The sequence below is a fragment of the Marmota flaviventris genome, chromosome X (assembly GCF_047511675.1).
Source record: "Marmota flaviventris isolate mMarFla1 chromosome X, mMarFla1.hap1, whole genome shotgun sequence".
NCBI classification, from domain to species: domain Eukaryota; kingdom Metazoa; phylum Chordata; class Mammalia; order Rodentia; family Sciuridae; genus Marmota; species Marmota flaviventris.
This window is the reverse complement of record NC_092518.1, coordinates 118104163-118125064: the sequence shown is the minus strand read 5'-3', so window position 1 is coordinate 118125064 and position 20902 is coordinate 118104163. Positions and strand designations below refer to the sequence as shown.

The 20902-nt window shown below is 40.4% G+C and overlaps 1 protein-coding gene across 2 annotated transcripts in view; it reads right to left on the bottom strand.

Moving 5' to 3' along the window:
• Nucleotides 1–1024, bottom strand: part of Fhl1 (four and a half LIM domains 1) — a 58286-nt gene extending 57262 nt beyond the window's left edge. Inside the window, exon 1 of one of the 2 annotated variants that reach the window (XM_071606192.1) lies at nucleotides 893–1024. The gene's annotated coding sequence lies outside the window, so the exon portion shown is untranslated. Of the gene's footprint in view, nucleotides 1–657; nucleotides 767–892 lie in introns of those variants that run through there. The other variant, XM_071606193.1, reaches the window with a different exon arrangement.
• Between the last annotated feature and the right edge of the window lie 19878 nt (nucleotides 1025–20902).

Sequence of the window (20902 nt, the reverse complement as noted above, 5' to 3'; positions counted from 1 at the left end):
GGGATTTCAAGCTTTTTGAGACTGAAAGGTCACACCCTGCGGTTTTGCAAACCCACCTTCTAAGGCTCAACCCGGTGACACAACCTTAATCTTGGCTTCTCTAGGTTCCACGCTGGATTTGAAATTCCCCACTCTTCCCACCCCCATTTCCCCAGCCCCTGCCATCCCCTTGAAGAGCAGAACCACAGCGGGCCCTCCCCCACTCCTCCATGCTCTCTGCACCCCACCCCCACTCCTTCCACCCCACCCCCAGCATCCCCGACGAGAAAGCCACAGCTAGCCCCCTCACTTCCATTCCCTCTCATCCCCACCCGTTATCCCCATGGAACAAACCAAGGGATGTCCCCCACCTCCTACCCCTCCCAACAGCCGCCATCCTTGATGGGGAAACCAAGGGAGCCCCCACTTCATATTCACCCTCCCCCCACCACCCGGGTAGCTATCTTTGAAAAAACCAAAAGGTGCCCCCACCTAGCCCGACTCCCACTGCCCGCCAACCTTGGTGAGAAACACCAGGACCACGTTCACTCCCTCCCCATCTCCACCCCCCAGAGGAAAACGTGGAGAGAGCCCCCATTTTACTCCCGCCCCCCACCCCCGTTCTACTCCTTCCTCATCTCCCAGTGGCGAAAGCCCCAAGGAGGCCGAGGCACGCACCCCAGGGGACCTCCCAGTCCCTCATCCCGCACCCGGCAGCACGGGGTGCCCCAGATGCGGCGAGGCCGCCGAGGCCCGAGGCCGCAGGTACCCAGCCCCAGAAGTCCAGGCAACCGGCGCCGCGGGGACCAGCCTGGAGCGGCGACGGCGGTGGCGGGGCAAGAGGGCAGCCGCTCCCCCGGGACGCGGGCGGGAGGCACACACGCATGCACACGCGGAGAGAAAGCGGGCTTACTGCCTGGGGATGCTCGCCCGCGCAGCTGTCTCGGTGGCGGCGGCGGCCGCTGCCTGCACCGAGGCCGAAGCGCAGCGGCGGCGGCGGCGGCTGCGGACTGAGCCCCCTCGGCCGGGCGCTGGATGTAGGGCGCGGGAGGGGCGGGAGGGGAGGGGCGCGCGCAGGGAGGCGGGAGGGAGGGGGAAGAAGCGCGCGCGGGGGCGGGGGCGGCCGGCTGGGGCGGGGCTGGGCGCGCGCCAGCCCGGGCTCTGCCCGCGGCGCGGGGGCTGCGGTGCGGGGTGCGCGCGCGGGAGCCGGCCAGGCGAGGGCGGGGAGGGGGCGCTCGCCACGCACCCGGCGCAGCCTCGTGTCCCAGGCTCAGGAGAGGCCCGGCTGCCTGCGAAGCGCGCGCGCGAAGAAGCTGCGGGGAGGTGGTGGCGGGCGCTTCCCCGAGGACCCGCTAGCGGCCAAAGGCGGAGAGGAGGGTGGGCTGGGGGCGCCCGGGACCCCCTCCCTTGCGCCTCAGGCCTTCGTAGGCTGACGGGGAGTCACGAGTCACTGCAGGCAGCCGCGGCCAGGACCGGGGAGGTGGGAGCAACAAAGAGAATAGGCGAGGGTGGCGTCTCGCCTCGCCAGGGGCCTCGGTAACCTGCGCACCTCCTGCAGAGCGGCGCGGGTCTGGAGTGCACTGGTCTCAGCCCCCTACTGCGCAACCCCGCAGTTCAGAGCCTGGCTGAAGGACTCACCGACTACCCCTCCCTGTAATAACTAGCTGGAGGGCATTAAAGGAGCCAGGTCCTTAAGCCTAGTGCCACCACCCTGAGGGCTTTACATCGTTCAGAAACACTAATGGCCGAGCTGCGCGTGGCGACTCATTCATTCATTTCCCTGAGCCCTCACCGTGTGCCAAGCGCTGTGCCTGACGCTGGAGACACAGCGCAGTCAGGCAGACACTATCGCCTTATCCTGGGATCTTGAAATCTAATTTGGGAGACAGACTATAAAGAAGTGAGAAGATAGTCACATTTGTATAAAGCTGTGCATGCAGGAAGAGGGGGGTGCAAATAATGTGGTCAGGAAAGGAGGAGGTGGCATTTAAGCTGAGCCCTGAAAGATATGAAAGAAGCAACCATTTGAGGGGAAATCAAAGAAAAGCTTTCCAGTAAGAGCAGATGTAAGAAAGCCAGAAAGGGGGCAAATCTCGATAACTTGTAACTAAAAGGTGGTGATTGCGGTTGGTGCCAGGAGAGTAGCAGAATGTAAGGCTGAACAGGTTGGTAAAATCAGATTGTGGACTGCATCCTGGTCCTTATTTGAGGCCGTTTTATTCCAAAATCAATGAGAGGCCATTGAATGGATGGCTTAACCCTGGAGCATGATATGATCTGATTTATATTTCTTTTAACTGTTTTTTCCCCTTTGGGGATGATTGTAGATTTTCATGTATTTGTAAAATAATACCAGTTCCTTGTGCCCTTACCCAGTTTTCCTCAGCTTAAATTGCAAAATGAAACTACAATATCACAACCAGAATATGAACATTAGTACAACCTTCAGATCTTATTTAGATTTCCCATTTTACCTTAATTCATTTGCGTGTGTCTGTTCTATACAAATTTATCACTTGCATCAGCTGTGTATCCACCACCACAGTCAATAAAACAGCTCCATTTTACAAAGATCCCTTCAATTGCCCTTTTATAGCCACAGCATCATCCCAGTTTCCTGGGAGTCCTTTACCAATATCAACCACTAATCTCTTCACCAGTTCTGTAATTCTGATATTCCAAGGCTGTTATGTAAACCAGGTGTGGTGGTGCACTCTTGTAACCCCAGTTACTCAGAAGGCTAAGGCAGGAGGATCAAAAGTTCAGGGCCAGTCTCAGCAACTTAGTGAGACCCAGTCTCAGAATTTACAAACAAAAAAAAAATGTAAGGTCTGGGGATGTAACTCAATAGTAGAGTCCTCCTGGGTTCCCAGCACTGAAAAAAAAAGAAGAATGTTATGTTAATGAATAATAATACTGTATAGTCATCCCTCAGCAGCCACAGGGGATTAGTTCAAGGATCCCCTTTGGATACAAAAATCCACAGATGCTCAAGTCACTTATATAAAATGTCATAGTATTTGCACATAACCTATGCACATCCTCCCATCCACTTTAAATCATCCCTAAATTCCTTATAATACCTAATATAATGTAAATGATACTATGGTTGTTATAGTTTATTGTACAAAGAATAATGGCAAAGTCCATAGATGTTCAGTACAGACACAATTACTTTTCTGCAGATTCAGAACCCACCATAATGGAGGGCCAGCTGTACACATTTTAATATTGCACATATCCACTCAGCTTGATTCCCTTGAATTTCACCCAAATTGTTGCATGTATCCATAGTTCATGTTTTTATTACTGAGTAGTATTCTAGATCAGATTTATCTTTTGAAGTCCTCCTTGACTACTGTGTGAAGAATGGTTCAGAGGAGATTAGGAACCATAATCAGGAAACTAGCTAGGAATCTTTCCAATAATCTTAATGAAAACTGACAATGGTTCAGATCAAGTTGGTGCCAGTGGAGGTAAGTGGAAGTGTTTGATAGAATAGAGCTGAAGAGGAAATTGGAGTTGAAGTAGAGACAGTATAAGGGAAGCAACGGTTTTGAAACCTTTCACTGTAAAGTGGAACAGAAATAGAGTAGAACTAAAGGTTTAGTAGGGATTAGGGGATGTTTCCCTTCTCTCTTTTGAATTTCAAAAATGGAAGTCTGTTTATAAACAGTTTATGGACAATCAGTTGGGAGGTGCTGGTGAGGTATGAAAGAGAAGACTTTACTAAAGGAGTCAAGTCCAGAGGTAGCATAAGAGTTGAATTCAAGGAGAGGATTGACCGTCAGTCTGGAAAAAGACTTTCTCAATTGTAAGGAAGACCATGGAGGTGGAAGGTAAGCCAGCAGTGTGTTTAGATCAAGCTAATAAGCTCTGTTGACTCTTATCTTCCCACAGCTCACAAACTGGGTGGTGGCTTCTTTTACCAGAGATAAGTCCCCTTCTCTATCCTGGACTTAGCCCTTCTCTTTTCCCATTCTGAGCATTAGAAGCACTCAAGTTCTGTCTTTCCGGGATCAAGAGAAGCCCCATTACACGTTGCCTAGGAAAAGAGGAGCCATCCATGCCTCCCGCCATTACAGAAGATAATGAACAATCAGCTGTGCTGCAGATAACTCCCCTGAATACCAGCCCTGTGCCCAGCCTAAAATAAATGGCCAAGGAGCACCCAAGACTCTCTGTCAAGGAAACTTCTGGCCATTCTTTAGCACTCAGTATTAGCTGTGGTTCATTCTTCCAAAATCCCCTTCTTTTCTTCCTCCATACCTTCCCTCCTTCCTTCTCCCCTACCTCTCTGCTCTGCTCCTTGCTTCCTGCTTTCTACCTTCCCCACTTCTTTCTAACCTTCTGTAAACAGTCACATTCCTTTACTAGGTACAAGGTCGCACCTCCCACATTGTCCAAGACAAGGACAGTCCTGTTTTACTCATTTGTGTGTACCTTTTAACACTTGGTTTCCTTGGATTGGGATGCAACTTCTGGAGGTCACGGAAACACATTGTTTCATTTAAAGCATGCAGGGTACTTGTGGTATGTGTTGCCAAATAAGCAAAACAGATGAAAAGAAAGGGGTTGCACAGACTGAGAGCTTGTGTGCTATATTTTCATAATGTTTTCAGCATTAAAAAAGCAAAAATAGACTAAAATCAGTATGATCTCAAATAGGATCATTTCAGTTTCCACTGGAGCATGGAAATAGACATGAGGAGAAGGTCTTCAATTTTTAACAGCATTTAAAGCACCTTTGAAAGGAAATAATGGAATATTTATCATCCCACAAAGCAATCAAGTCCTTTGCCTCCTCTTCAAAAAGTAACATTAAGACCATTAATTCTAAGTTATTGAAAATGTATTACATACCAGTTTGCATACATAATTTTATTTACTCTCATGTTAGATACTATTATCCCCATGTTACAGATGAGGAAACTGAGGCTTAAAGAGGTTAAACAACTTTGAAGTCAGGATTAAAACAAAGCAGTGTAACTCTAGAGCCCACAGTACAAGTCAGTATACTATACTTCCAAAAAGGCTGCTTCTTAAAGGTAAGTGATTTGTTTTTTCAAAGTGGCACAGAGTCCTTCATCTTCTTTTCCCTGTTCCTGAGCATCAAGCATCCCCTTCTACAAGGGACCTCATGCTGTCAAACACGTGGTTCATTTCATGATCATGCAACATACCAATGATAGAATCCAACATAACTCTCAGGGAGTATATCTATGTCTCTGGCCAGCCTCTTTCTACTCAGATCCCATGGTCCATGAACCTGGGGTCTAGAAGGATCTTGAAATACATCTTGTATATTTCCTTCATGAAACCTTTGGCACTGCAGTTTCTTCTGCCTGGAAACACAGTTTCAGTGACTTCCTGACCATCTCTGTATTTCACAAGTAGCTTAACCTCAGGAGATACAAAGATAAACTGCCCCACACACCACCTACCCCCATCATGACCTATTTATTTTCTGTCTCCATTAATGGTATGGCATCCTTCAGATGCCCAAAGTAAAAACTTCCATTACTTTTGACTCCTTCACAACAAATAGGCTACCAAGTCCTATAAATTCTACTTCTGAAATAATGAAACCTTCCAACTTGCCCCTGAGCAGCTCAGGCAGAACCCATTGCTCTGATGGCACTTGATAATCATGATGTATTTGGATATTTCATATGTTTATTCCCCCCCACCTCCAGATTATAGGTTTCTTGAGGACAGACAATATAATGTGTCTTTCCTGTTTATGACTCCAGTTTCTTGGAACATGGTAGGCATTAAATTAATAATTACTTTTAAAAATATTTCATCAGAGCCAAATGCAGTGGTGCACACCTGTAATCCCAGCACCTCCGGGGGTGGAAGCAGGAGGATCGAGAGTTCAAAGCCAGCCTCAGCAATTCAGCGAGGCGCTAAGCAACTCAGTGAGACCCTGTCTCTAAGTAAAATACAAAGTAGGGCTGGGGATGTGGCTCAGTGGTCGAGTGCCCCTGAGTTCAATCCCTGGTACCAAAAAAAAATCATCATGACAACATGGAGAAAATAGTGTAATGAACTTCCATGCACCAAATACTCAGCTTTCACAGTTTTATCAACACATGACCAATTTTTTAATAGTCACCCTACACATTCCATCCAATGCACACACACACACTGGGCTACTTTAAATCAAATGCAAGATACTATGTGTTTCCATTAAGAAATACCTCAGTATATACTGCTGAAAGAGAAAGATTTTCTTCTACTTTTTTTTAAAACATAGGCACAACATAATTATCAGACTTAAGGGTTGTTAACTGAAGTTCCTTAATACCATCGGACTCAGGATTCAGAATTCCCTTGAGTAGCTGGGATCATAGGTTTGTGGATATCTCACAAATATTTTCACATAATTTATTCCAACCAGGATAGCCCCATTTATTATATTTGTCTATTCTCTTTTTAACTAATAGTTCTTGGATGAATGGATGGATGGATAGATGAATGAGTAAATGAGTTCTCCCTACTTTCTCTTACCCACTTCTTCCACCATTAATTTTACAAAGACCCATCCATCAGATATTAGAACCTGTTCAAACTCTTCTCTGATACTCCAGATAACAGTAATATCTCCCCTTTTCCACAGCATTTTTCATAAATGTCTATAAGATTACATTTAATCATATAGTAAAGATTTTGTGAAGATGGCTTATCTCTCCTATAAATTTTCAAGTTACTTGAAAGTAAGTAAAATGTTTTACTCATTTGTGTGTACCTATTGGCCCCAAGCAGAGGCTCTTTCTCATATAACAGAAACAAATAATTTATTTCTAAGATGAATGGAGTTGATTATTAAAACTCACATCCATAGGGGCTGGAGTTGTGGCTCAGTGGTAGAGCACTTGCCTGGCATGTGTGAGGCACTGGGTTCAATCCTCAGCCCTGCATATAAATAAATAGGTAAATAAAATTTCACAAAAAGATCCATTGACAACTAAAGATTAAAAAAAAAACCACTCAGTTCCACAGACTCCTCAGGTATGGTTGAAGAGCCTGTGTAGACATGTTTCCAGTCTGATCTTAGCCTCCTGTTGGTTGTATGGCCCAGGGAAAGTTATAAACTCAGGTTGTCTTGAAATGTATGTGTTCACATGCTCCCTAAAGTAATTTTGAAAACCTGTGTACCTTTCCCCACATATTCTAAGTTGATACCTTAACTTTTTTCATGTCATGTTCAAATAGTTACAAAAGGAAGCTATTTTCATAGTAAATATTGACAGTAAATGGTTGCATCACCTTTTTGAGTATGTCCAATTGACTCTAAATACAATAACCTATGCCCACTATCAATCATTCAAATATACACGATTAACCCAGAAAAAATGGCACACGCCTATCATCCCAGCTACTCAAGAGACTGAGGCAGAAACATCTCAAGTTCCAGGACAGCCTCAGCAACTTAGCAAGACCCTGTCTCACAATAACAATTTTAAAAGGACTGGGGATGTAAGTCAGTGGTAGAGCACCTCTGGGTTCAATCTCCAATCCGCAGAAAAAGGAAACAATTCAAAAATTTGCATTGTTCCCTTTTTCTCCTTAAACTCATATCTCTATTCATTCCTTCCCCAGAATTTTGTCCTAAAGTAATATATTTTATGCATGTAAATCTGTTTTTGATCATTCTATATATGTCTCATGAACAAATACACACACACATAAACATGTATTATTTATATTATAGAGGGAGAATTTTTAGAGATGAAAGAAATATTTTTCAATCTGCTCACAAATTTGTGAATAAATATTGCTTGTTGTTAGAATAATTCAGTTAAGTATCAATTTTATTTTGGTTCTTTATTTTTTTAAAAAATGCAAACACTAAGAAACTTTGTTCACCTAAATAAGTAGAAGGAAGTGAAGAGTTTTTTCTCATAACATTGTCACACAAACCTTTGTGTTTCTTCTTGAGTTATATACCCAAAATCCCAATGCACTCTATCATCAAAAAATAATTTTAATGATTTATTAGCTGACAATGCCATTAGATCCTTCAGCAATTTTGTTGAAGGCAAAGAAATGGAATCCACCTGTGTTGCAAAAGGTCTTGTTATGCAGTGATTGGGGTCATTTATTTTTCCACACCAACACCCTTATTTTGGCTTTTGGCTTTGTTTGTCACGAGGAGGTTTCTTACCCCTGGGGCAACACATCAAAGTCAGATTAGCAGTGGAGAGATGCTTGGGAGGATTGGCTTTCTTTTGTAAAATGTGAGGAAGGTTTTTGAGAAAGAGGATGAAGGCAAGGAGAATCCACCTGCCTGAGAGAGTGTTCCCAGACAGATCAATTTTTTAAAGTTGAGTGTCTAGTAATTGATTTCTTGACAACTGAATGTGTCCACAGAGTCTTGGCACTTCTTCATGTATCCCCAAAGATATGTGTACTCTAATGTGACTCAATTTACCTTTTCCCAGTTTTGACATCTGCAGTTAAGGGCTAGCATTAAGTAAATCACAAGATTATTGGGAAGATGGAATTAAATTATATATCACATGTAATGCACCTAGTAGAACATCAGACATATAGTAGGTGTTCAGAAAATGTTATATTCCTTCTGCACCTTTCCATCTTGACATTCCTATTTTTATAAAAGTATGATTGATTATCTTTTTTTCTTTTTGTACAGCCTGAAAGTGATGTTTGAAAAAAGGTTGACATGGCCCAAATTGTACATGAAATCAATAAAAGGGGGCTGAAAATTTAATCAGGACACTTTGCCGTGTATTTTTTTTTAACTTTCAGACATTTTTTAGAAAGAAAAATACAAAGAATAATATAATGACCACTCATACTCCCCCCTCCCAGAATTAACAACTGTTAAACAGTTTATACTTTCTTTCAGTCTCTCTTTTGAGAAATGAAAGAATGAAACACTACCGTAAGTACTTAATAATGGCTACTATCTTTTTTTTAATTGGTTCTTCTTAGTTATACATGACAGCAAAATTCCTCTTTGACATAATTATAAAGGCAGATAATATGCCTTGTTCTACTTCAATCCCCAGTCCCTCTCCTTCCCCTTCCCTTTCCCTACCCCATGGTCCTTTCCCTCTATTGATCTTTCTACCATTTACCCATAGTTGATTTTTTAAATTAATTTCTTATGGATATACACAATGGTGAGATTCACTGTGATATATTCACATACGTACATAGAAAAGTTAGGTCAGATTGGTCATCAAAAACATGAAAAGATGTTCAATATCTCTAGCAATTAGAGAAATATAAATTAAAACTCCACTGAGATTTTACCTCATTTCAGTCAGAATGGCAATTATCAGGAATATAAGCAATGATAAATGTTGGTGAGAATGTGGGACTGCAAATTGGTGCATACACTCTGGAAAGCAGTATGGAGATTCCTAAGAAAACTTGGAATGGAACCACCATTTGACCCAGTTATCCCACTTCTCAGTTTACATCAAAAGGACTTAAAATCAACATACTACAGTGATACAGCCACATAAATGTTTATAGCAGCTCAATTTATAATAGCTAAACTATGGAACCAACTTAGATGCCCTTCAACAGATGAATGAATAAAGAAAATGTACATATACACAATGGAATATTACTCAGCCTTCAAGAAGAATGAAATCATGACATTTATGGGTAAATGAATGGAGCTGAAGACTATCATGCCAAGTGAAATAAGCCAATCCCCAAAATACCAAAGGTCAAATGTTTTCTCTGATATGTGGAAGCTAATCCACAATAAAGGGAGGAGAGTTTAAAAATTAAAAAAAGAAGTTCAGTGGAATGAACAAGGGGGAATGATGGGAAGGGTGGGGCAATAGGAAAAGGAAAGAGTGGAATGAATGGCTACTATCTCTAATCCTAGACCCTTATCTCTCTCCTGAGTCAACCACTATTCTGAGTTAGTTTGCTTTACAACATTATGTTTAATGTACATTTGTGTTATTGTTAGTCTATATCATTCTACAACTTAACTTTTATTTGTCTATTTGACTCAATATTATAGCTTTATTCTTTATTCCTTCTTACCTTCTCATCTCCGGTCATTTTAGAACACAGTTCTCTCTTGGTGTCCAAATGGAAATGACTGGTTCTAGGTATCCCCTCAGATACCAAAATCCAAGAATGCTCAAGTCATCTTTATAAAATGGTGTTGTTTTCACGTGTAATCTACAACACATCCTCCTTTATATTTTATTTATTTTTAAGAATATTTTAGTTGTAGATAGACACTATACCTTTATTTTGTTTATTTAGGTTTTTTTATATGGTGCTGGGAAAAAAAAAAACACCCAGTGCCTCACACATGCTAGGCAAGCATTCTACCACTGAGCCACAACCCCAGCCCTCTCCCTTTTATTTGAAATGAACTCTAGATAACTTATGATACTTAGTACAATGTAAATTCCATGTAAATAGTTGATATAGTGTATTGTTTAGGGAAAAAGAGCAAGAAAAAAATCTCCATACATACTCCATACAGATGTAATTCCCCCCCCCCAATATTTTTTATCTACATTAGCTGACTCCTCTGATGTGGAACATGCAGACACAGAGGGCAGACTGTGCATTCTATTTCTATTGTTTAGTCCAAATGTATTTAACATTTCCATCCTTCTCCCAAACGAGGAAACTTTCTACCCCACCTTGACTCAGTGTTTCTATCCCTTGACATTTTTATTTCACTGTGTTTGTTTTTGAGATAAAGTTCAAGTGCCATAATATTTACCCATTTCATGTGCACAATTCATTGGGTTTTAGTATATTCACAAAGTTGTGCAATCAGTTCTGCAATCTAATTCTAGGATATTTTCATCACCCCAAAAGAAATCTCCTTACTATTCATTCTCCCAATCTTTCCCAATTGCCCCCTCTCCCAAGCTCCTTGCAACCACAAATCTATTCTCTATCTTCGTGTATGTGCCTATTTTGGGCATTCCACATAAATCAGATAATATGTGCCTTTTTGTATTTGTCTTCTTTCCTTTAGCAACATGTTTTCAAGATTCATCCTTTTATTGCTGAATAATATACCATTATGTAGATATTTTGCTTATCCATTAATCAATTGAATGACATTTGGGTTGTTTCCACTTTGGACTGCTACGAATAATGCTACTATGAATATTTGTGTAAGAATTTTTTAATGGGCATAGGTTTCCATTTCTCTAACATCTATATACCTAGTAGTGGAATTTCCAGATCAAGTGGTAAAGCTAAACTTTGGGGGAACTGCAAAACTTACATAAAATGAGTGCACATTTTACACTCTCAACAGTTTCAATTTCACTACATCCTCTCCAAAACTTGTTATTGTCTATGATTTTTTTTTTATTTTAGCCATGCTAACATGTATGAAGTAATATTTCATTGTGATTTTGATTTGGGTTTCCCCAATGACTAATGGTATTGAACGTTTTTGTATGCTTCTTGACCACTCGTATATCTTACAGACATGTCTACTTAAGTCCTTTAACCATTTTTAACTGAGTTATTTCTCTTTATATCATTGAGTTGTAAGAATTCTTCATATATTCCAAATTCAAATGTCCTCTTGCGTATTTTATTTTGAAATGTTTTCTCACAATTGTATGGTTATCTTTTCCTTTAAAGCCTGTATTAGTCAGCTGTGGCTGATGTAACAGAATACCCCAGATTGAGTGGATTACACTACAAAAATGTATTGTCTCACGGTGGTGGAGGTTAGACATTCAGGATCAAGGTGCCATCAGGGATAAATTTCTTTTGCGGCCTCTTTTCTTAGTATGTAGACAGCCACATTCTTACCATGTCTTCATGTCTTTTCTTCTTTGTGGAGGGGGGGAGTGGAAATGCACATGAATCACTGTCTGGTGTCTTGTTTTCTTCTTATAAGGATGCTAGTCCTGTTGGATTAGGGCCCCACCTTTATGATTTCATTTAACCTTAATTGCCTCCCTAAAGGCCCTATCTCCACATTATGGTCACATTGCAAGTTAGGATATTAGGGAGGGGGAGGCACCATTCAGTCCCTAATAAAGCAGAAAGTTTTAATTTTAACAAGACTTCATCAAAATTTAACTCTTTTTCCTTTTGTTTGTATTTTTGATGACCTAGCTAAGAATGCCTTGCGTAAGTCAAGGTCATCAGGATTCACTCCTATTATATTTTAAGAGTTTTGTAGTTTCAAGACTTACACTTATGTCTTCGATAAACTTTGAGTTAATTTATGTGCATGCTGAGAGAAAGGCTTCCAATTTCATTATCACTTATGTGGGTGGCCAGTTATTCTAGCACAACTTGTTGAAAAGACTATTCTATTTGTTCCCTTATTGAATTGTGTTGGCACCCTATTGAAAATAAATTTGCCATACATGTAAGGGTTAATATCTAGAGTCTCTATTTTAATTCCACAGATCTATGTGTATCCCTATGCCTACAACACACTCTCTTGATTAATGCAGCATTATATTAAGTTTTGAAATTGGGAAATGTGAGTCCCCCAACTTTGTTCTTCATTTTTAAGACTGCTTTCATTATTTGGGGTCCCTTGAGTGCCCGTATGTATTTGAGGATGAGCTTATCAATTTCTGAAAAAAAAGACAGTTGGGATTTTGATAGGGTTTGTTTTGAATATATAGATCAATTTGGGAAGTATTACCATATTCACTATATTGTCTTCTAATTTATGAACATAGGATGTCTTCTATTTAGGTCTTCTTTAATTTCTTTGAATTATACTATTTTAAGACTATTAATTTCACACTTTTTCAAAATTTATTCCAAAGTGTTTTATTTTTTTGATGCTATTATAAATTGAATTGTTTTCTTAATTTTATTTTTGGATTGTTCATTTGTAAAGTATATAATTACAATCAGTCTTCACATATTGATATTATTCCATGAAACCTGCTAAACTCTTTTATTAGTTCTAATAGGTTTTGTTGTGTGTGTACTCAGTAAGAACGTCTGTATACAAGATTGTGTCATATGAAGACAGAGATAGTTTCATTTCTTTCATTCCAACTTGATGCCTCCTATTTTTTTCTTGACTGATTACATCAACTAGAACCTATAGTACAAATGTTGAGTAGAAGTGATGAAACTAGGGGCTCGGGTTGTGGCTCAGTGGTGGAATGCTTGTCTAGCATGTGCGGGGCACTGAGTTCGATCCTCAGCACATAAAGATAAATAAATAAAAGAAAGGTATTGTGTCCAACTATTCCTTAAAAAGTAAATAAATGATTAAAAAAAGAAGTGATGGGGGCTGGGGTTGTGGCTCAATACGTAGCGCACTCGCCTGGCATGCGTGGGGCGCTGGGTTCAATCCTCAGGACCACATAAAAATAAAATACAGATGTTGTGTCCACCAAAAACTAAAAAATAAATATTAAAATTTTCTCTCTCTCTCTCTCTCTCTCTCAATAAAAAAGAAGTGATGAAAATAACTTATCTTAAAGAGAAAGCTTTCAGGTTTTCTCCATGATGTATAATGTTAGCTGTGTTTTTAATTTTTTTTTTCCTTAAAGGAAAGTCATCTCTACAGAGAGTTTGACGAGTATTTTTATCATGAAGGGATGTTAGCTTTTCTCAAATGTATTTTCTGTGTGCATTGAGATGCTTAGGTGTCTTTTATTATATATCAATTTCAATTTTATTGATATGTGATTTCCACCAGACTTCTACTTTATAAGGGTTCCTTTCCCACCTTATAATAAGTAATCTAGGAAGTGATATTTGGGGACTGTGTGAATATCTTATTTCTTTTTCATTATTATTTTTAAATTTTCCATGTTGCCTTTAAAAAATAAACAAAAACTTACTTATTCTTCTGGAAAATGAAAAACGGCACACATTTTTCTTAGATTATATCCACATCTATAGAACTTTAGGTTAATGGCCTTAAGAGATTAAGTAAAGCCATGTGTTTTAGGAGATGAAAGTCTAATTTTAGTCTCTGGAATAAGTAACCAAGAAAATCAGGAAATTTTCACTCTAATTACTTTCTGACAATCTATGATGTCCTTTTTTCCCTATCTTTCTTTCTTTTTTTTTTTTTTTTTGTAGCGGGAATTGAACTCAGGAGCACTCGACCACTGAGCCACATCCCCAGCCCTATTTTGTATTTTATTTAGAGACAGGGTCTCATTGAATTGCTTAGTGCCTCACTTTTGCTGAGACTGGCTTTGAGTTCGCAATCCTCCTGCCTCAGCCTCTCCAGCCACTGGGATTACAAGCGTGTGTCACCACACCAGTTATTACATTCTCCTTTTGATGAATACTCTATTTCTGAACATATTTTCATCTGATTGCTTTAGCACTTATTGATAGTTTTTGCTTGAATAAGTTATTACCATAGCAGTTATAAAAATGATGATTTGGGTTGGGGTTGAGTTTCAGTGGTAGAGCACTTGCCTAGCACGTGTGAGACACTGGGTTCGATCCTCAGCACCACATTAAAAAACATAATAAGCTAATGTGTCCAACTACAAATAAAAATATATTTTTAAAAATGATGATTTTCTATATCTGCCATTTTTTTCTACATTTATTAGTTGGAATTTCCTACAAAAAAGAGCCATGTTTTCTTTCTTTTTTGAGCTTTCATTTTTAATATCATTATGGATTTTCTTTCTTATTGTTCAATGTGGTATAATCCATTGCTGTCCTTATTTATTTCACTGCTCAAATTGTCCCAAATTTGTCTGGGATTCCTTATAATAGGATCCCAATTTTTAAATGAATCCATTAATTTTTGACCATTTTCTTGTTTTCTCACATTATAAAATGTTCCAGGCTCACTTTCTTCTTTCCTTGCCCTGGACATAGAATCAGCCACTTGTCTGAGGAAATCTAGTTCCTTTTATTGTGGAACAACATGGTAGACATGAAGAGGTGCCATCCAGGTCAATCATCAAGAACAGAGTCGCTGCCTAGCTGTGGAAAGTATGGTCATTGGGCAGCCTGAAGTTACCAGCTCCTTCAGGTCTATTTTATTTGCAAAACCCCTTTAAGTGCCTTTTCCAGAGCCACCCACATCCATGGAGTTAAACATGGGTATAAAGTCCTGGCTTTTCAACCTGATATGGGGCACTATGTTGGGGAAAAATATTAGCTTCACAGCTCCTTGCTCCACACCTGGCTGAGGCTTACAGTGCAGTTAATTTCTTTCTTTTTTCAATCCTACTTCCTTCCTCCATCCTTATATACTTGTTGATTTCTGGTAAACATCTTGTACTTTTTTCTTTTGATACTGAGGATCAAACCCAGGAGTGCTATACCACTGACTTATGTCGCAGCCCTTTTATTTTATTATTATTATTATTTTGAGATAGGTTTTTTCTAAGTTGCTGTGGTTCATCTTGAACTTGCAATCCTCCTGACCCAGTCTCTCAAATTGCTGGAATTACAGGAATGTGCCATCATGGTCCATGGCTGAGAATATTTTGTGTTTTAAACTCCATCACAGCATGTTTCAGAGAACCCAACCTGAGCCATATGGTATTTAGAATATGATTCTAGGTACTGTGTGCTAATATTACTAGAACACCATTGCTTCTATGCTCTTTTAGTAGACAGATACACATTTTAAAATAATTTCCAATCCAATGCCACATGGTACTTCTATTCCTTCTTCGACAAAATAATTTGTATTTCCTTCTTCCCACAGTGAGAATCCTGACTCCTGATCTATTTATGAATTTTCACTGTATTTATTCATTTTCTCAATCCAATGATGCACACAAAATAACTTCAGTATTGCTACATAAATAGTGTTACCAATAATAAACCACTAAGAAATGTTTGAGGTTTCTTTGCCATATTTTGTGTTTGCTTTTTCAGAGACAGGAATCTCATTATGTTGCCCTGGCAGGCTTCAAACTCTTTGCTCAAGTATTCTTCTTGCCTTGGCCTCCTAAGTAACTAGGACTACAGGTATGTGCCACTGTGCTCAACTTATTTTTATCTATATGATACATCCCACTGAGATTGCACAAATTATTGTGTCAAAAGTTGTTAATCTAATCATCCTTATTCTGTCACATAGTTACATTTTCAGTGTGATGTGCAGTTTAATTTCTTTGTTTATATGGAATTGAATTTTTCTCATATGAATTCAATTTTATTTATTGAATATTTAAAATACTAATGTAATTAAAAGACAAAGCATACAAAATATTCTCAGAGAATCATTGCCCTCCCTAGTATCCCATTCATACCCGCTCCCTTTAGATCATCAATTTCCTTAATTTCTGATTTATCTTTCCTGCAAGATGTATTTTGCAGATATTAGCAGATACGTATATATATATATATTTCCCCTTCTTTCTTACACAAAGGTAGTGTATGTACTACAGATAGTATTCTGCATTTTACAAGCACGAGATTTAAATTAAAACTAAATTGAGATCATAATTTCAAATTTGGAGATTTTAAGCATGCTTCCTTGAATGTATTTAGGTCATTCTATTATCTTCATTTCCTCAGATATTGGATGTGTTGGCCACTTTTCATAGTACCCATCTTCCCCAGGAATGGTATAGTTTTGCTGAGAACTGATTTTCTGTGGGGATTTTCTTCTTTATGTTTATGGTGCTAGTTTTTCAGTTCCCTCAGTCCTGGCCCCTCAAATTATCAAAAGTTCATACCAGGGATTTTCCTGCAAAGTTTAGCAAGTCTAATACCTACACTCACATGACACAAATGCAGGTATAGGTCTCATATTAGCTAGAGTTTTCTGCCTCAGGTAAGCAGGTGATTCTAGCCCAATTCTGGTGGGTAGGCAGGATAGGCAGGAAGGCCTGGTTTCACACAGATCCTGGCTCCAGTCTCCTACCACATTCTGGGAAAGTTTGGCCACAGTTTTCCATGGATTTGAAGTCCTGTACCCAACTGCTTCTGACTTAACTGCTATAGTTTCTGTTTGCTTTGGTCTGTCATAATTTTCCTATCATATTTGATAGTTATGTACTTATTTTTGGGGGGAGTACTGGGGATTGAACCTAGGGGCACTTTACCACTGTGCCACATCCCCAGTCCTTTTTAAATTAATTTGTTATTTTAGTTTTGAAACAGGTTTTCCCTAAGTCATTGTGATTGTCTTGCCTCAGCCTGCCAAGTTGCTGGGATTATAGGCATATGCTACCATACCTGGCTGATGGTTATGTACTTTCGAGTGTATTTTAAACAACCTTATAGATCTTTGCTGTGTTTGAAATAATGTCAGGAGAATTGTGCATATGCTCACTTTACCATCTTGACATGAAACCATTTATTCAACCCTTTTTATATATACTAGGGATTGAATCTAGTAGGGCTTTATCACTGGACTACATCCCCAGTCCCTTTTTACATAGTAAAAAAATATAGATATTGAGAGAGGATCTCACTAAGTTGTTTAAGGTCTGGGTAAGTTGCTGAGACTGGCCTTAAACTGGTGATCCTCCTGTCTTAGCCTCCTGAGTTGCTGGGATTATAGAAGTGTGCCACCATGGCTCAGTCTCAACAAATTATTTTTGCAGTGCTGGGGATCAAACCCAGAGCCTTGTGATTGCTAGGCAAACATTCTACTGCTGAGCTACACTGCCAGCCCCTATTCAATAAATATTTATCGAGATCTACTGGGTGCCAAACACCAATCTAAATTTGTGGGATACTGAACTAGATTAAAAAAATTTTAAACGGCTGATCAGAGCTCAAGCTTCTTTGTCTTTATGCTTTATTTATTAAGAAAATGCAGTTCACTTTCATAATATAATAAAATATTTCAAATATATTAGGATGGTCAGGTTATCTTGAAGGGGTTCCCATCTTGCCTATTTCTTCCTCCCCTCCACCTATATCTATCTGGTTATACACTCTGAAAATGAAAGAACCTGAAGAAACTAAAAGCTCACCCCAAAAAGAAAGCTTCTCTTTTAATCCTTCAATCCTTCCCTTCATTGCATTGATGATGCCTGTTGAGAGCCACAGCCAAAGGGGCCCCAGCAAACTTCCAGCTGCCAGCAAACTTCCAGCTGCCGGCTGATGATTGGCTCACAGCGGCCCCAGCAACATCTAGCTGATTGGCTCCTCTGCAGTGATGCTCATTGGGCTGTTTCCCTGCCCTTTCAGACCACGGAGCTGCTCATTGGGGGACTTTTTTGGCTCCGCCCACGTGACCCAGCCAATCGGCCTCAAGAGAAGGAGGATTGTGGGAGGTGGAGAGAAGCTTGTGTGGGAGAGAGAGGCTTGTGGAAAGCCAGTGGTGGCAGTTGAGGCTCTGAGGGTTTTTCCTGAGGAGCTGTGTGGCTTGGCGTGTGTGGTTCTAAAAATAAAGTTAGTTTTTTTTGACAAGTGGCTCCTGATTGTGCCCAGCCAGACTGCGGCATTTGGCGGCTCACACGGGGAGCGACTGAGGGTAAGTGAAACTGCTTGCCCCTGAGGGCAGGGCGAGAGGATGGGTAGCCATTTTAAGATTCCTCTTTTATTTTGCTTCACTTTTGTTTTAAGTTGCCTGTCCCTGGAGATGAGTGAGACGGAAGAAAAACCGCTCACATCTGAGGAAAAACTATTTACGTCTGAGGAACAGATAGGGAGAAAGGACGGATGCACATGTCAGGAGGATAGAAAGGCTATAATGACTTTTTGTTGTTCCCTTTTTATTTCATTCTGTCTCGGTTTTGTTTGGCGTCATCTTGTTGGGTTGTATTATAGTAGAAATACGGGATCAGAAATTAGTAAAAAACAAACTGAAAGAGTGTTAAGTAAATTGTTAGAGGAAGGAGGCATCTCAGTAAAATCAAGAACAGTCAGGGCATACATTGATACAATACAAAAATGTAGCCCATGGCTTTTTAAGGAGGAGTTGTTAAATATATCACAATGGAACCATCATGGTGAAGATTTAAAAAGAATAGAAAAGAAAAGCCCAGGGACTCTGCCAGTTGGCACATTGCCATTGTGGACGTTCGTATCTTGTTTGCTTAGTCCAAAGCCTTCAGTTCAGACAATGGTAGAGGAAGGAGAAGACATAATGATTCAAGTAAAAGAGAAGGTCTCTCAAGTTAGTCAGACAGAGGAAAAGATTCAAGTAAAAGAGAAGGCCTCTCAAGTTAGTCAGACAGAGAAAGAAAGTGTAAAACAGAAAAAGCCATCAGGGGGAAAGTTACAACAGGAGACTGCTACTAACACCTTTCTATCACCAGAGGGTGTAAGTGTCCAACCAACAGCACCACCTCTACAGGAGACTGCTACTAACACCTTTCTATCACCAGAGGACGTAAGTGTCCAACTAACAAGGCCACCTCCATATGCTGGGAGGTCCCCAACCCCCGCAGTTGATAGTTGGGATCCTGAGACAAGATCTCAAATATTAACATGCCCTGTATTTGAGGCAGGAGGGCAGCGATTTTACCAAGTTTTAAATTTCAAAACAGTGAAGCAGCTAAAAGAGGCTGTAACAACCTATGGTCCTCAAGCACCCTTCACTGTAAGCATGGTCGAATCCATTAACAACTTGAACATGACGCCAGCAGATTGGGCTAATATGTGTAAAGCTGTGCTAAATGGAGGACAATACCTGTTATGGAAGGTTGCCAATGAGGAATTTTGCAAGGAGACGGCTAGGCGAAATGCAGCAGCTGGTTATCCTCAGAGAAATCTAGATATGTTGTTAGGAAAGGGACCTTATGAGGATCAGCAACAACAAATTGCATATGATCCTGGTGTATATGCACAAATAGCTGTAGATGCAATTAAGGCATGGAAGACTTTACAAGGACATGGAGGTTTACAAGGTCAATTATCTAAGGTAATACAAGGAGCTAATGAACCTTATGCTGAATTTGTAGATAGGCTTATTCAAACAGCTACCAGAGTTTTTGGGAATACAGAACAAGCAATGCCATTACTAAAACACCTGGCTTATGAGCAAGCGAATCGTTGGTGCAGAGATATCATTAGACCATGGAAACATGAAGATTTAAACACATATATTAAATTATGTAGAGACATTAATGAACAAGAGCAAGTCGTGGCAGCTGCAGTAAAACAGGCTTTAGATGCCAGAGACATTAATGAACAAGGGCAAATTGTGGCAGCTGCAGTAAAACAGGCTTTAGATGCCAGGCCAAGAACATGCTACAATTGTGAACAAACAGGACATTTTAAAAGGAATTGCCCCATTGGAGGAGGGTTTAACAAAACTAGGTATCCAAGGAGTAGAATACCAGGTATTTGCCCACGATGCCGTAGAGGGAGACATTGGGCTAATGAATGCCGTTCTCAAACCACCATAGAGGGTACTCCATTATCAAAAAACGAACAAGGACCAGGTGTTTATCCACGATATCGTGGAGAAAGGCATCGGGCTCCATTGCCAAAAAATGGACAAGGGGGCCCAATGCTCCGGGGCCCAAAACCACAAATATACGGAGCACTGGAGGAACCCAGCAACCCCATCAGGGTAGTGCCCAGGACACATTGTCCATCAGATCCCTCATCAGACAAACCAGAGGGAGCGCAGGGTTGGACATCTGCGCCTCCGCCAGAGCAGTACTAACTCCAGAGATGGGAGTTCAAATCATTCCCACAGGGGTGAAAGGACCTCTTCCCAAAGGAACAGTAGGCTTATTATTGGGACGCAGCTCTTCTACTCTAAAAGGACTTATGATAAGTCCTGGGGTAATTGATCCCGATTATGAAGGTGAAATAAAAATTATAGCCAGTTCTCCAAAGGGTATATCAGTAATTTCACCAGGAGATAGAATAGCACAGTTACTAATAATACCCAGCCTACATGATAAATTTTCCAGTCGTACTGTAGAAAGAGGTTCCAAGGGATTAGGTTCCACAGGTGTAGATTGGGCTATGCTTTCTTTAAATTTAGATTCTCGCCCCATGCTAAAACTAAATATTCAAGGACATGAATTTAATGGGCTACTGGATACAGGTG